The 16,781-nt window shown below is 43.1% G+C and overlaps 3 non-coding genes across 3 annotated transcripts; all 3 read left to right on the forward strand.

Annotated features, from left to right (window-relative positions):
- Positions 1–10,032: 10,032 nt before the first annotated feature.
- On the forward strand, positions 10,033–10,104 carry trnae-cuc (transfer RNA glutamic acid (anticodon CUC)). Its single transcript has one exon. It is a non-coding gene; the product is annotated as a tRNA-Glu (tRNA).
- Positions 10,105–11,871: 1,767 nt separating this feature from the next.
- Positions 11,872–11,944, forward strand: trnak-uuu (transfer RNA lysine (anticodon UUU)). Its single transcript has one exon. It is a non-coding gene; the product is annotated as a tRNA-Lys (tRNA).
- A 3,694-nt stretch (positions 11,945–15,638) lies between these two features.
- On the forward strand, positions 15,639–15,710 carry trnae-uuc (transfer RNA glutamic acid (anticodon UUC)). The gene has a single exon. It is a non-coding gene; the product is annotated as a tRNA-Glu (tRNA).
- The last annotated feature ends 1,071 nt before the right edge of the window (positions 15,711–16,781 follow it).

Below are 16,781 nucleotides of genomic sequence, written 5' to 3' on the forward strand. Positions count from 1 at the left end.
CGGTTTTTTATCTTATATCATACACATACTTATCTCACATAGTGCCAAAATACACAACAAGAGTAAAAAAAGTCACCAGACAAAATGAAGTCAAATGGAGAATAGAGGAATTGATTCCACATGCTCAAGAGGCGCTCGAACACTTGAGATAATTGACATTTTTCTTAACAACAAACATACAAGCTGAACAGAAAGCCAAAAGGAGAAGGTGGTTTTTGAGCCACCATGCAGGGGAACCAATCAAACTTTTCATTATGTGCTTGACCAAAGCAGAATTTGTAGCTCATGTTATTTAGAGGCTCCAGTGAGAATCTAACTCTCAATCCCTTGTTGACTAGACCAATGCTCTAACCACTGAGCTATGGAGCCTCCGGATTTTGCCTGAGGGGAAAAGCTTTCGCCCCATCCGTCAGATGACTATGCTATTTCGTAGAGGATTCATTTTATGTTGGATGTTCTGAAGAAAGAATCTTTTTAGTAAAGGAACTGAACCAGATCAGTTTCTGAAATGAGTAGATTTTTTGCTTTGTTGCCACCTGCCTCCGGCGTCAGGTCGCGATGAAAAAAAAAAAAGTTCAAGCTGCATAGAAATAATTGTAGTGGGGACATAAAAGAAGTGCAACCCTCGCAAATTACAAGGGAACACTATATAAAGTTGAGTGATGACAATTGTTTCCTCTCTCATCTCTTTTATCTCTCATCTGTTTTATCTCTTTTGTGAGGTGAGGGTAACAATGGAGAGGTAAATTGACAGTTTAGCTTTTACACTTGGGGAATCGTCCCGAAGTTGGCTCAAACCACCAACCCCTCAGTTAACAGCGCAACGCAATAAGCAATTGCACCACAGAGATGCGCTTAACTGTACTTTTTGGGGCTTTTGAGCTATTAAAATCCAACAAAAGGCAGGCGAACGTTACATTTTGGAAACATCCCTGGGTGGGCTCGAACTACCAACCCCTCAGTTAACAGCCCAACGCAATAAGCAATTGCGCCACAGAGATCCGCTTCACTGTACTTTTTGGGGCTTTTGATCTACTAACATCCTACAAAAGCCAGGTAAATGTTTCATTGGGGGACCTGTCATGATGGCTGCCCATGAAGTCCTCCTTGTCAGGGCCGTGATGCACTCCCGAGGTATGTCAGCGCACTCGACATGACCCCGACTAGGTTGTGACGCCCCTGAGTCAGTGAGTAATCTCTTCTGGGAGTGCAGTTCTGTCGTAGACCTGTGGGCGACAGCCAGCCACCTTCAATTCCCAGACTTACCATCAAGGCAGGTCCTTAATGAGCAATTTGTGATCTGTGGGGTGAGCCAGTCAAGCCATACAAAGGAGGAGTTTGAGAGGCACTGGCTCACCGTTGACACCTTCACAGATGCCATCTGGAACTCCAGAAACTTACTGGTATGGAGACACAGACCCCCATCCTGTGGCTGTGCTCCAAATGGCTGCAGCCATTACCAACAAAAAGTGTCATTCTTAAATTTGGGATCACTTTGATCCCATACAAACCAAATAATGTTTCATGCAATATTTGACAGATGTATCATGTGTTCATAACTGAATTGTTGTTTTTCATCTTTAAATGGGTTGTTGATTAACAATTTCTCATTGGCGTGGTGTTTGCTCCACACACACAGAAGTTGACTTATTCCATATATGCCAAGACATTTGCATGCGAGCCAAGATGAAGTGGAGAGCCAGCCAACCAGGGTCCCTGTCCAGACTGGAAATCCTGAACTGGCAGTCACATATATGTGTGTGTTAAGCATGTGCAGGAGAAGTGGCCCACGACCAAAGAGGAGACAAGGTTTTTTGTCCACTGTTATGCACAAAGAAGGGGAAATCAGGTTCTGATAGCAGAGGATGGTTTCGATCCATCGACCTCTGGATTATGGCCCCAGCACGCTTCCGCTGTGCTGCTCCGCTATAGACGCGGCTTAGTCGTACTTAGGAGTGAATGCTCATTGAATTTTTTTTTTTTTGGGGGGGGGATTTTTTTCAATACGATACTGCTTGAAAAATGGCAACAAAACTTCATGTGCCTTCATAAGCGCTAACATACACAATTGTAAGTAACGATGCCGGCGTCCTCTCAATTTTAGTGTTCTAAAGCATCTCTAACATTGGTTGATGCGGGCAAACACATTTTAACAACAGCACACAAGTATGTTGATTTACAGCAAGCAGGGAAGATGATGTGTCACGTTGCGCTGTCGGAAAATTTTCATGGATATGTCACATACGGTTCTCCCCGTAAAGTATTCACTCCCTTGAAAATGTTTCCCTCAATGTCATTATTTTGTCATGTGGGCTGAAGTGGAGTGGCACCTTTCTGGGTACTTACACAGGGATTTGAAATTGACAGATCATTGAAAAGAGGATTTTTTTTCCCAGTTGTAAGTGAATTGAGGGAATGAGAACACGCATTTACTGTAAAATATTTTTCACGATGAGAAAGACTTTAAAAAATGGGATTCACAGAACATCTTATCTTATCTTATGCCACCACAATGATGGAACATTTCGGATTGAAACCTGCTGAACGCAGTCGTCCAGCTCACACCAATCAGCCGATAAGTTAAATGCAACAATGCAGATCCAAACATGACAGCGTTCAGCAGGGGTGCCCGGTGGTCGCCGGTGCATAAGGACGCTGTCATTATAAACCACATTGATTGGGCTGCGTAAGTACTGTAACATTTGGTATTTTGAGTGTACCCCTTTAAGAGTGGAGGGGGCTGTTGTCAGGTAAACTAGGCAGGAGAGTGTGTGGCCGAGAAACAGGTCATTGTAAGAGAAAGTTTCGTGTGCTGCGTCAGGCTGGCAATCGACCAAAACTGCCTCAACTGATCGACACACTGAGCACCCGTGATTTAGAACATGATTCGAGGGAACGTCGGCATAGTGACCTACAACTGCATATGTTCGTGCTGATTAAGGTACATAAAGTTGTGTTGCCATTTTCCAAGCTGTATCAGATCAAATCTCTTTTTTTTTCACTGAACATTCTCTCCCGAGCATAAAGCAAGATCCGCATACCTGTCAACTCGTCCGGTTTAGCCGTAGTTCATACGGATTTTGTGGTGAATCTTACGTATCTGGCTGTATTTCACAAATCATACGGATTCTTAAAATTTTCGTTTGCTTTTGCCCAGAATGCCACTAGTCGACTCTATTGTGGGGAAAACCCAAAGCTGGGGAATTCCAAACGTAGACTGCATGAAAGATTTTTAGTCGCGGCAGGCATGATGTTAAGCTCAGTGGCAAATGTTGATTAAATCAGCAAAATATTACCGGATCGAGCACCGTCGAGGTGGACACCTCAAAACAGCAAACATGGAGACTGTGACCAAGGAGCTGCTGGCCGGCTCTCAGCTACCTGTCACAATCGATCAAATCGTTAAGGATACGCTCTTGGTGATGCTGACCTATCGAGAAAGGAGCTATGCGGGGACTTTATTTGACTTAGCTCGTAGCCGCCTGGGCCTCATTACATATACATGGGATTGTTGTCGCTGACATTGTAGCTCTCTTGCTAGCATTCTAGCTCATGGTCGTGTTTTTATAACAGCTGACAATAATATAATTGAATGCTGTGTTTTCACCACAAGGATGTTATATGAATGTCAAGATAGACGTTCCATTTACTAAGATTGAGATTGGCTTCATAGGAACAATAGCTGATGTCAATGAGCTCATTTATAGCTTATTGTTAGCCTTATCATACAGATCAGCTCCTTCCTTATTCACTAAAAATAAGGAATTGATCATCGGCATTCAGTAGATATGTAATCTTTCACAACATTTTTCTTTTCAAATCACTGATTCTCTTTGGTGAATCTCTCTTACAAATATCTGAGGTATTGTAGCCTGACTGATAGAAAACATCTTTTTGGTCATTCTACTGAGTAGAATTAGACATTAACTTCAGATGTTATCATGATGGAAATCTACAATAAAAATCATTGAAAAACTTTTTGATTGTATTTATTTTAGTTTTTTTTCCCTCTGTTATTTTGACATAATTTGCTTTGTTATGTTATAAGGATTTTTTTGCTCTCTATAAGGATTTTTTTTTTGGTAGTTTTTACAGGTTGGCGCTCTGAAAAGTTGACAGGTATGGATCCGTGTACAGCAGAGTGGCTCCGCAGAACCCAGAGGTTGATGGATTGAAGCCATCCTCTGCTAAGTGGTGCTGATTTGCCATTTTTTTTTTAGTAAGAAATAGAAACCAGTTTTCTCACTGGCCACTTCCTCAATTTACTTTCTACTAAAGACACACAACATACACACACATAGCTTACTGCCAGGATTTCCAGTCCGGACAGGCTCGGGATGCATGTCATCATGTCCAGCACACAAATATCTCAGCATTTATGACGTTTTATTGGGTTAACCTAAGCCGAACCCGAAGACAACTTTCGTGTGCAAATCAAACACCATGCCGACAGGCAATTGTTATTCTTCGACCTATTTAAAATATGAAAAATACAATTTAATTATGAACAGATTGTACATCTGCCAAATACTGCATTAAACATTATTTGGTTGTATGACATCAAAGTGATTCCAAACTTAGGAACGTTGCTTTTTGTTGGTACTCATCATGAAACCTGCCACATTACTCTGTCTTACTCTCCAAATTTAGATCTCCACACAATCCCATTTTGAACCATTGCGATGCATTGTGAGGTCTGACGGAGAGGGTGGAGGCTATTCTCAATTTTTGGACTTGTCAGCCAAGCGTCGTGAGTTCAATTCTCATTATGACACATGTGATTTCTGTGAATTTTGTTGTTGTCTTGTACAAGTGTCTAGTTAAACAAAGATACTTTTATTGCAGCACAGAAAGTGACCAACAAAGCAAACACGTGATATCTTCTCTCGCAGACCACAGAATGTTCCTCATCGTTGTGATGTCCACGCCATCCCACCAAAGTGCCTCTCTTGATTGCATCACATTCTTTCAGCACATACAGCATAAAGCACAAAAACCAACACAAGAGAGGTAATATGAAATAACTTTATGTACAATTAAACCAACAGTGCTGATGGTGTAACTGATGTTTTCATCTTTGAGAAAAACAAACTTTTTTTCTCTTTGAAGGCCAATAAAGTTTTCTCAGCAGGAAATCCAGCTCGCTCAGTTGGTAGAGCATGAGATTCTTAATCTCAGGGTTATCTTTCAAGACCAATGAAAGGTTTGAGCGCTATGTCGTTCAGTGGCCTTTTGGAGGACAGTTATACCTTGATCCAGTCTTTTCTGGCCAAAACCCCTCAATTTCGAGGGACCGAAGCACAATGCAGGGTCCAACAAGGAGAAAAGTGCCCTGTCCGGAGCCCCGGAGGACATACCAAATGGTACCACAGTGCCCGTGCCATTTACTGAACAAAGTTGTTGATTCCTCCCGCTGGATCCCCAAAAGGATAAAAGTGCTCCCAAATAGAAGCCCATTCCCCCGGCTAGATTCCTAAGAGGATAAAAGTGCCCACGGAGTTACTACGACATGGGCGCTGCGAAGGAAGCTTTCGGTGTGGCACAACGCTGAGGTGGTATTGTAACGACATCATGAAAAAATGTTTCCACTAAAAAAAAAAAATAAAAAAAAAAGGTTATCACGAACACAACACTGACATACAGTACATCTCTGAGACAGTCAATAGCATGCACGAGGCAACAGGCAAAACAAGGAAATGAGTGGGACAAGGGAAATTGCTGGGTGAAGCTTCGATGATGCGCAACCAATGACCTCACGGGATAAAGCCACTCATGCTCTCATTGGTCGATGTCACGCCGGGAGCCAATCACACGCTTTGTATCAACGTGTCTTTCCCTAATATGCCAATCTGGATGTATTTTTCTTTTTTTTTCCTGCTAAATAAAATCCCGCAGAGCACTGAAACTGCAAAAGGTGTTGCACAAACTAACGAGGATAGCCTGAAGATACATGTATTTATTTTTTAAAATAGCACTGGACTGCACCCATGGTTTGATCCCATTGAAGGAATTGAGAAGGGAGAAATTCTGCAGTCAAATTGTTTCCATCAGAAGTAACCACTAAGCTACACCAGTACCAGCAAGAGCTCTGAAAATATGATCCTGATAAAAACACTGGTTTCATCATGGGTGGTCAGAATAGATAAATATTGCAGTGGAAGTGTGTTTCTCTGATAAGAAGATAATCAGAGGGAATAATCAGAATCAGCTAATTATGTTACAGGGATATACCTACATAGTGTATTATGTGTATATGTACATATGAGGAAATGTACATTGCAGTCTCCATGTGTGTACTTGACTGTTGAGCCTTCCCGTGCCGGCATTGACTGCCGACATGTCAAAGGCAGCACAATTTAAAAAGAAGCAGAGAGAGACAATAAAACCACTTCCCTTTGCTGACTCTACCGAAAACAAGAAATAAATACAATAAAAAAAAAAAACAATTCCGGTACAAAACACACCTTGGAAGCTCCTAAAATAAATTGAAAACACCCCACTTCAGGTTTGGGACTCAGATAGGCAGGAGGCAACCACAATCTTAGCCAATTATAGGTCAAAAGTGATGGCAACGAAATTCCAGGAGAGAGGACCTCATTCTCTCGCTGACAATTCAAATTAGCCGTGGTACATATAAATTAATGATAAACGTCTCACAGATGGACATGGCAAATGACAATTGTGAATCGTTTAGCTTGAATGTCAACTGTGTTAATTTTCAATGTTTACATCAAAATATTGCCAGATACTCGTGACTTTGTCACGAAACATCAGAACGGGGGTAGGACCCAAATGCAGGACTTGGACGATGCAAGGTAGTTCAAGGAGAAACGTTTATTATATGCCGAGGTCAGGGATCGAGCAGGCAGTCCGGGGCAGCAGCGGTAGTTGGGACGTCGGGCGAAGAGAGAAGGCAGGCAGGAGTCGGTACACAGGAGAACGATCAAGGCAGGCAGAAGTATCAAAGGAGTCAGGCTTACAAGGTTGGAGACCGGGCGAAGGTCGGTACACACAGGTTGTCGATCAGGGACACGAGAGTGCTGGAACGGGACATGAAGCTCAACGAACTGGCCCAGACCAGTTGTCATCGGGGACATATAAATACACAGCATAATCAGGCTGCATGCGGCGCAGGTGTGCAACTCCCAATCAGAGCAACCGCGGACACCCGCACAGCCCGGGCGGGAGCGGCAGGATCATGACAACTTTTGGTCAAGTGGTCCACGTCAATCCAATTCTCATGTTTTTCTTGAGCCTTTAATTTAATCTTAATCAACAAAAGAAAGTAATTATTAATTTGTCAATCCATTGATTTCATTTCACTTATCCTCATCAAGGTCTCAGCAATCAACGAGCAGGCAGCAGGGTACACCCTGAACGGGTTGCCAGCCAATTGCAGGCCACAGAGAGACTAACAACAGCCACACTCACAATCACACTGAGGGTCAATTTAGGGCAGGGGTGCTCAATGTATCGATCGCGACTGACCAGTTGACCAGCCGATGCCGAGGCAGTTTTGGTCGATTGTGTGACAGTGTGTCTCAAAGGAAAAAAAAAAAAGACATCAGACATCATCTCGTCACTTGATTCAGGAGTGCCCGATACATCAATCGGACACACATTAAGGTGAGCTCCAGCAAGCTCGTCTCCTATTTACAACATCCCTCCCCCACCCCCGTCGGAAGATCGCAAGAGGCTGGCTGCTTCAAAAGTAGTTCTTTGGGTAAAAAAGATTGGGGGCCCCTGATTTAGGGTCTCCAATTAATGTTTTTGGGATGTGGGAGGAAACCAGAGTGCCCAGAGAAAACCCACGCAGGCACGTGGAGAACATGCAAACTCCACACAGGTGGGGCTGTGGTTTGAACCCTGGAGCTCAGAACTGGGATGCCAATGCTTGAACCAGCTGCTCCACCATGGGACTGGAATAATATTCAGTTGTTTTTGTATAATATCGTGGTGTGCAAGCTGAAGAGTCATTTGCTGAAACATTTTGAAATCAACGGCCCTGCCTTGTCAATGACTTTCTGTTTCCTGCTTTTCAACTGACAGTGGGACTTTGCCGCCATCGTCGCAGAGGAGGCGAATTACAGCCCTTCCACAAATGTGGGAGGGTGGTTCTGGAAAGCGTTGGCCTCAGTCCTGAAGACCCAGGTTCAATCCCAGCCCTCCCTGTGTGGAGTTTGTGGCTTTTCTCTGGGCACTACGTTTTCCTCCCATATCCCAAAAACATGCAACATGAATTGGACACTCTAAATTGCCCCTAAGTGTGATTGCGAGTACCGTTGTTTGTTCCCATGTGCCCTGTGATTGGCTGGCAATCAGTTCAAGGTGTTCATCGCCTCCTGCCCGTTGACAGCTTTGAAAGGCTCCAGCACTCCCGCAACCCTTGTGAGGATAAGCAGCTCAGAAATTGGATGAATGGCTCAGAATTTGCCCTGTGTGTGACAATATGACACAGTCATATGAACCCCAAGCAACACCAAGAAAATGTGGGGGTTTAATCAGAGAGTTAAGGTCTGTTGCGACTTTGAATAGCTTTGATCTCTGACAAACTGATACGATCTAGTTGTTGTATTTTTAGACTTCTGTTCTTAAAAACAAAGAAAATCCCTGGAAGAAAATGCTATTAATTACACCCCTACACACCCACACTTTGAGGGTTTGGTCATTCTTTTCAAACTCAACCCGCTCATCTGTTCACATATCAAATAATATGTGCAGTAACTATGCATGATTTTTTGAAAGTGTTATTCACAAAATCAGGTCACAGACACAACAACAATCGACAATTCTTGCAATGCTTTATCCATTCAGCAGTTGTACCGCTTATGCTCACATGGTTCACAGGCATGCTGGAGCATAAAACCATCTGAAGTCCCTGATGATCTCGTGGTGAGGATTCAGCACTCTCACTGCTGTGGCCTGGGTTTGTTTCCCGGTCAGGGAATGTTGTTTGGTTGTTGCCAAGTATGAACAAATGTTTGGAACGAAATTTGCCAAACAAATATAAGTTTTCATCCATACCGCATAGTCTCATGTGTTAACCGCATACAGACAATAAAACTACTTACCTTTGCTGACTCTACCTAAAACAAGAAATAAATACAATCAAAAAGCAATTCCGCTCCAAAACACATCTTGTAACCTCCTAAAATAAATGGAATCCACTCCCATTTCCGGTTTGGGACTCAGGTAGGCAGGAGGCCACCACAATCTTAGCCAAAAGGCCAAAAGCGATGCCAGGGTGGTTCAGAATTTGGGTGGCATGGTGGTGCATCTGGAAAGCGTTGGTCTCACAGTTCTGAGGACCCAGGTTAAATCCCGGCCCTCCCTGTGTGGAGTTTGCATGTTCTCCCTGTGCCTGCGTGGCTTTTCTCCAGGCACACCATCTTCTAAAAACATGCATTAATTGGACACTCTGAATTGTCCTGAGGTGTGATTGTGAGTGCGATTGGTTGTCTGTCTCCCTGTGCCCTCTAATTTGCTGGCAACTTGTCCAGGTAGTACCTTGCCTCCTGCCCGTTAACAGCTGAGAAAGGCTCCAGCACTCCCGCAACCCTGGTGAGGATAAGCACCAGAGAAAATGGTTGGATGGTTCAGATTTGGGCCCTGTGTGTGACACTGACACAGTCATTTGGATCCTAAGCACACTATGAAACAGTGGGGTTTAATCAGAGAGTTAAGGTCTCCTGAGACTTTGAATAGCTTTGATCTCTGACAAACAAAGCTGATACGATCGAGTTGTTGGATTTTTGGAGTTCTGTGCTTAAAACACAAATAAAAGTGATAAAATGCCATAAAGTCCTACCCTACACACCCCCAATTTGAGGGTTTGGTCGTTCTTTTCAAACTAAACCTGCTTATTTTCACATCTCAAATAATTTGTCCCATACACAAGTATGCATGACTTTTTGAAAGTGTAATTCACAAAATCAGGTCTCGGAGACAACAAGAATCAACAATTCTTGCATTGCAAGTGTAACTTATCCTCACATGGTTCAGAGTTATGCTGGAGCATGTAACTTACAGAAGTCCCTGATGGTCTAGTGGTTAGGATTCAGCACTCTCACTGCTGTGGCCCGGGTTCGATTCCCGGTCAGGGAATCTCGTTTGGTTCTAGACCAATTCAGTGTAAATCACACATTCCCGGTCAGGGAATCTCATTTGGTTCTAGACCAATTCAGTGTAAATGGTTGACTGGTCACACAGCAGGATGAATGCAGAGCACAATGTCAGTGAAGGTGACAAGTTTAAAACTCAGCCAAACAAGTATGTTTTCATCCATACCGCATGGTCTCCTGTGTTACCACATCCAAGCCGTCCACTGTAAACCTGAAAATTCAAGTACTGTAGCTCGAACACGGCTTGTGACTAATTGAACATGGTGTATGTAGATGGGAAGAGAAATGGAGTAGGAGAAGGGGTTGCTTGAAAGGAAGAATATTTGAGAACGTCTTGAAAGTGAAAAGATTATAAAATTAAGTGATAAGGCTGAAATATGAAATTCAGGTTATGTCTGATATCTTTAAAGGTTTGTCATCCCAATAAAGAATCCTAAAATAAACATTGTAATGAAAAATACATATAACATTATTGACTTCAATGTCTATACGTAAAACTAAATGTGAGCAGAGAGCGTGTCATTCCTGCGCAAAGTTGCAAAAGTGTCATTCTACGACATCCAAGTGGTCGCCATATTGGCTGGATCCTCTGTTCGTGACATCACCCAGACATTCACCAATGAAAACACACAGTGCACCCTACTATGGGAGACGAACACGCCCCTTTTGACACGGAAGCTCTTTTCGAAAAGGAGAACGCCACACAACCGAATGAAGTTACTAGGGCAATATTCCACTATTGTTTCGAGTCATATTCAAACGATATGCGATCACGGTCTAATTTGAAATTCAGGTTGTTCTGTCTCATGTTGTCAATGCAGCCCTACGGGGGCACAAGCAAGTGCAATCTGTCGGCCGGTCCCAAGCCCGGATAAATGCAGAGGGTTACGTCTGGAAGGACATCCGTCATAAAACTGTAGCAAACAAATATTAGCATTCATCTAAAGAATATCATACCCGATAAGTCGTGGCCCGGGTAAACAATGCCCATCCCCGGCACTGTTAACCTGCAGGGCGTCGGTGGAAATTCAGCTACTGTGTGTCGAAGACAAAGAAGAGGAGGAAAGCGGATTCATCGGCAGAAAAAGATGAGGAATGCACAGACCCTCCAACTGAGTGTAGGGACTTTGAATGTTGGGACTAGAAGAGGAAAAGCTGAGGAGTTGGTTGACATGATGATGAGGGGAAAGGTTGATATGTTGTGCATACAGGATACTAATCCAGTATCAGAAAACCAACAAGAGGCAGCATGGTGGCGCAGTTGTAAAGCGTTGGCTTCTGTGGGTTTTCTCTGGGCACTCGGGATTCCTGCCACATTCCAAAAACATTCATTAAATTGCCCCAAGGTGTGATTGTGAGTGCGACTGTTGTCTGTCTCCATGTGCCCTGCGATTGGCTAGCAACCTGTTCAGGATGGAGCATGCTCATCCTCAAGGACTGCGGGGATTGACTCCAGAACTTTCTCCACCCTCGTGAGGAAATGTGTATGTATGTGAAATGGATGGATGAATGGATTTTACCATCAATTTTTTAAAAACAATGTCATCTTTGGGTTGCATTGCCTCCTATTGCACAGCATCATAGCTTTGAGTTGTTGTTGTTTCCATTCCATTCCATTCATAAGGCAAAAATATATCTGCCTATCTGCCACTGGGAAGTGGACGCTTGGATTTTGGAGGAGGATTGTGGTCAAGGAATCCGCTATGTGTTTACATCCTAATAATTGAAATTGAAAAAGATGTAACATGTGGCCTGAGTGGCTCAGTTGGTAGAGCATCAGACTTTTAATCTGAGGGTCAAGGGTTGAAGTCCCTGTTCAGGCAGTCAAACTTGCAAACAGTGAGAATTTCTGATCTGTGCAATCTAGTTTTGAATCTGTCTCCTCACCAGACAGAGATTTAAAATGTTGAATGAACAAGAATGAGTTGAGTTGAGGCAACACGGTGGATGACTGATGAGGATTCTGAATCCATCCATCCATGTTCTGAACCACTTATCTTCACAAGCGTCGTGGGAGGAGCAGAGCCTATCCCAGCTGTCATCGGGCAGGAGGTGGATACACCCTGAACTGGTTGCCAGAGATGGACAACAGTCACTCACAATCACAGGTCAGAGCAATTTAAAATCTCCAATGAATGCATGTTTTTTTGGAATGATGGAGGAAATCGGAGTGCCAGGAAAATCCCACGCAGGCACCGGAAGAACAAGCAAATTCCATATAGGTAGGGCCAGGATTTGAACCCCGATCTTCGGAACTTTGAGGCCAATACTTGCAGCGATGCCACGGTGCCACCTGAAAAAAAATAAAGATTTAAAATGTTGAATGAACAAGAATGAGTTGAGTTGAGGCAACACGGTGGATGACTGATTAGCACATCAAATTAAAGGTGCCACTTTTTCATAATAATTCAATTGATAACCCCTCAACTACAGTAAATACATTCCAAGAGTCTCAGCTTTAAATGCATAAAGACAATCGAATCACGTACAGATGCTCAGCCTTTTCGTTATTTCTCGGGTTTGTCAAGTGCTTTGCCGCAAAGGATTGTGGGCAATAGAGCATGCACTCGGAGCCAGTCAACGCAATTGTGCAGCCTCTCCATGCTAACCAGCTTTTACATGGCAACAACGCATGTAACCTTTCCGTGAATGTGAAGTTCGCGGATGGATCATTAACAATGAGGTGGGACTTGAATGATTTTGTGAAAATTTACAGTTTGGTGAAGGAACCTTTTTAATGAACTGAATCGAAAGATTCAGTACACGCGAAAGAACTGTCCTGCTCAACAATGTCATACTTAAAGAGCCACATATAATATAATGCATTCAAGCAGTATTTTACATTAGTAGACTCTTGCAAACTTCACAATCAATAAATTTTTAACAAGTCAATAGTTATCAAATACAATACATTAAGACATCAAACTTTGGTTTTGACATGAAATCAGGAGACTGCACAGTCAAGATTCTCATATTTTATGAATTCAAAGGGATGAGCACAATCAGACTGCAAAGGTTGCGACTCACCCTGGGAGATGCACCTTCATAATCATGGCATTTCTCGTGCCAGATATGCAGCAAATGGACACTCGCGAGCACACAAGTCATTCCCTGATGGACTAGTGGTTAGAATTAATTTCTCTCACTGTTGCTGCCTGCGTTTGATTCCAGGTCAGGAAATATTAGTGATTGAATGGGTTTTAACAAGTATGTAAACATGAACAATGTTTGGGATTGACTGATGTTTGACCTTGTCTCACTAAACCAATACAATGCAAATTCTCAGTTACATGCACTCTTTTGTTGGTGCGTGCTTCCATTTTAAAACTTTGCATAACAAATTGAAGTTTTGGGCGGCACGGTGGATCAGCTGGTAAAGCATTGGATTCACAGTTCCGAGATTCCGGGTTCAATCCCAGACCCAGCTGTTTGGAGTTTGCATGTTCTTCCCGTGCCTGCATTGGTTTCTTCCAGGCACTCCTCCCACTTTCCAAAAATTGCAACATTAATCGGACACTCTAAAATTGCCCCTAGGTGTGATTGTGAGTGCAGCTGTTTGTCTTGACGTTCCCTGCAACCAGTTCAGGGTGTACCCCGCCTACTGCCCGATGACAGCTGGGATTAGCTCAAGATCTCCCCACGACCCTCGTGAGGATAAGCGGTGAAGAAAATGGATGGATGGATTTATATTTTCATCTAAATTAAACCATATTCACTGGCTATACCGCCTTAACCCAGTGCGCGCCTGGCACCGTAAACCTGCAGGGTGCCAGGGTAAATTCAGTTGCTGTGCGTCGAATACAGATTTCGATGAGTTTACCATGGTGTCAAAGGGAAGCGAAATGGAGGAGGGTTATTTTAAAGGGCAGATATTTGAGAATGTCTTGGAGATTATCAAATGAATTGGTGAGGTTGAAACTTAAATTTGAGTGTCATGTAGTTATATTATAGATAACATTGGATCTGAAAGTCTATCTCCCCACATGGGGTTCAATTCCACGACCCTGAGATTAATAGTCTCATGCTTTATCCACTGAGCCAGAGAGACCAGTACGCAGTTTCACACATACACACTTGTGATCTTGTGGTACCTGCACGGTTCAAGCTTGCTCCTTTCATTTGACCGCATCCCAATTGCCATGGAGATGGAGTGTATAAATGTCATGAGTCGCTGTGCCCCACAAGTAGGATGTGACCAAGAGGTGAAACAGAAATCCTGGAAGGAACTCGATGAAGTTGTTGTGGGCATCTTAGACACAGAGAGAGTTGTGATTAGTTGAGATTGTAATGGACATGTTGGTGAAAGAAGCAGGAGTGATGAAGAAATAAAGGGAAAGTCCAGCATTAGGTTAAGAAACATGATGGACAGATGGTTTTAGACTTGGTGAAAAAAGATGGAAATGGCTGTCATGAACAGTTTCTTCCAGAAGGGGCAGGAACATAGGGTGCACGCAGGTGGATTACATATTGCGCAGAAGAAGTCATCTGAAGCAGGTGACCTGTCAGGTCGTGGCAGGGAACAGCATCGGATGATGGTGTGAAAAATGACTTTGGTGGAGCGGAGGGAGAATAATAAGACAAAGGCAGAACAAAGAACCATGTGGTAGAAGCTGAGACAGGAAGAGTGTTGTGTGGCTTCTCAGAAAGAGGTGAGACAGGCTGTTGGTGGACAGGAGGAGCGTTCAGAAGACAGGACCATGACAGCCAAGGTGATCAGAGAGACAGGCAGGAGAGTACTTGGTCTTTTTTCTGGCAGGCAAGAAGATAAATAAAAGGAAGAGCAAATCATAAGTGAGAAATTTGGTTAAAGTGGTCTGTACACCAGTTTTGGTTAGATGAGCTCAATGCATGCAGCGATGGGCTTAAAATAAAGTGAGGAAAAATTCTGAAATTAAACTGAAGTCACATCTCAATAAATGCCATCTGTTCAATTTGTCATGATTCCCGCTTTTCACCTTGGTGGCCTTGGTTGAACTCCTGTTATGGGAATTTTACTTATTCTTATTACTAAATTCCGTCATTTAGACTTTGCCACCTGCAAAGCTTTCATCAACTGAGTTCCAATATAATGGAAGAGATCTTCACCCAGTGAACGAGCTCCGACTTTTAACATGAGAGCAATCTCGCCCCCCTTGCAATCCACCGATTTGGCGTGAACATTCATGTGGAAAACTGCCAACTAAGCATGGGGACGATATTTGTTGGGGAAAAAAAACCAAAAAAAAACAGAGGCATTTTTCACATGATCAAGTTGCTCGGATTTCTGCTTTTCCCGCAGGAGCACTGTGTGAGAATAATTCCTGTATTCCACCATTTCGGCTTTCATCATGCAGAATGTTTCCAACATATTGGGCCTGGGAAAAAATAAATCTATTTCAGAAATAATAAGTGGCAGGGACCTCCACAGATTTTCCATTTGGTTTGGAAGTTTGGATTTCTAGTTTTCATTGGGATTCTTCTGGCCCGTCTTATTTAATGAATGAAAACTGTGAAGAATTTTTGGTGTAGCTACATGTGTCCCATATGGTCTAGCGGTCAGGATTCCTGGTTTTCACCCAGGTGGCCCGGGTTCAACTCCCGGTATGGGAATGTCGACAGTACTCTGTAGTTTAGTCTTTGATTTACATGCTGAATGTTCCCAACACAGTTGGTTAAACAAAATTAAGAGGAGTCAGTGTTTTGTACAGCAAAAGTGCCCCATCTCATATCCCTTTCAGGATTAGTTTTTCATTTCCTCCCATTTACCCCGGTGTGACTGAAACCTCAATACTGTTAATATGATTGGCTGATGCTTGAAAGAAAATAAAGATTTAAAAAAAAAAAATTAAGAAACATCGTCTCTCATATGGTCTTGCGATTCTTGTTTCACCCTGGACGGCCAGGTTCAATTTCCAGTATGTGAATCTACTGAATGCAGAACTCTACCGCAACTGTACATCCCCCATATTGTGGAAAATAAAAACCAAAGTGATGTCCAACATGGCCAACAAGTCGGAATTTGTGTTTTTCAACCAAAAGGCCTGGATTCAACTTTTTGGGTGAAATGAGTTCAATGTGTGCATCGATGCACCAGTCTTGCCGGACGACATAGAAGTCTGCAGGCACACACGCAAGTCATTGGATTTCCCTGAATAGGCACTCGTCCAACATTTACCGTGAAGAAAATAAGCATTTGTACACCCTGCCATTTTGCAAGTTATCCGACTTAGAAATCATGGAGGGGTCTGAAATTTTCATCGTCGGTGCATGTCAACTGTGAGAGAGATAATCTCAAAAGAAAAATCTAGAAATCACAATGTATGTTTTTTAACTATTTATTTGTGATACAGCTGCAAATAAGTATTTGAACACCTGTCTAGCAGCGAGAATTCTGACCCTCAAAGACCTGTTAGTCCGCCTTTAAAAGTCCATGTATTATCCTGAATCAGATGCACCTGTGTGAGGTTGTTAGCTGCATCAAGACACCTGTCCACCCCACAAAATTGTACAACTCCACACGGCTGGAAAGGGCTATGGAGAAATTGCCAAGCAGCTTGGTGAAAAAAGGTCCACTGCTGGAGCAATCATGAGAAAATGGAAGAAGCTAAACATGACGGGCAGGGTACACCCTGAACTGGTTGCCAGCCAATCAGGGCAGGGCACATGGAGACATACAACAGT

This window comes from Syngnathoides biaculeatus, chromosome 18 (assembly GCF_019802595.1).
Source record: "Syngnathoides biaculeatus isolate LvHL_M chromosome 18, ASM1980259v1, whole genome shotgun sequence".
Taxonomy (NCBI): Eukaryota; Metazoa; Chordata; class Actinopteri; order Syngnathiformes; family Syngnathidae; genus Syngnathoides; species Syngnathoides biaculeatus.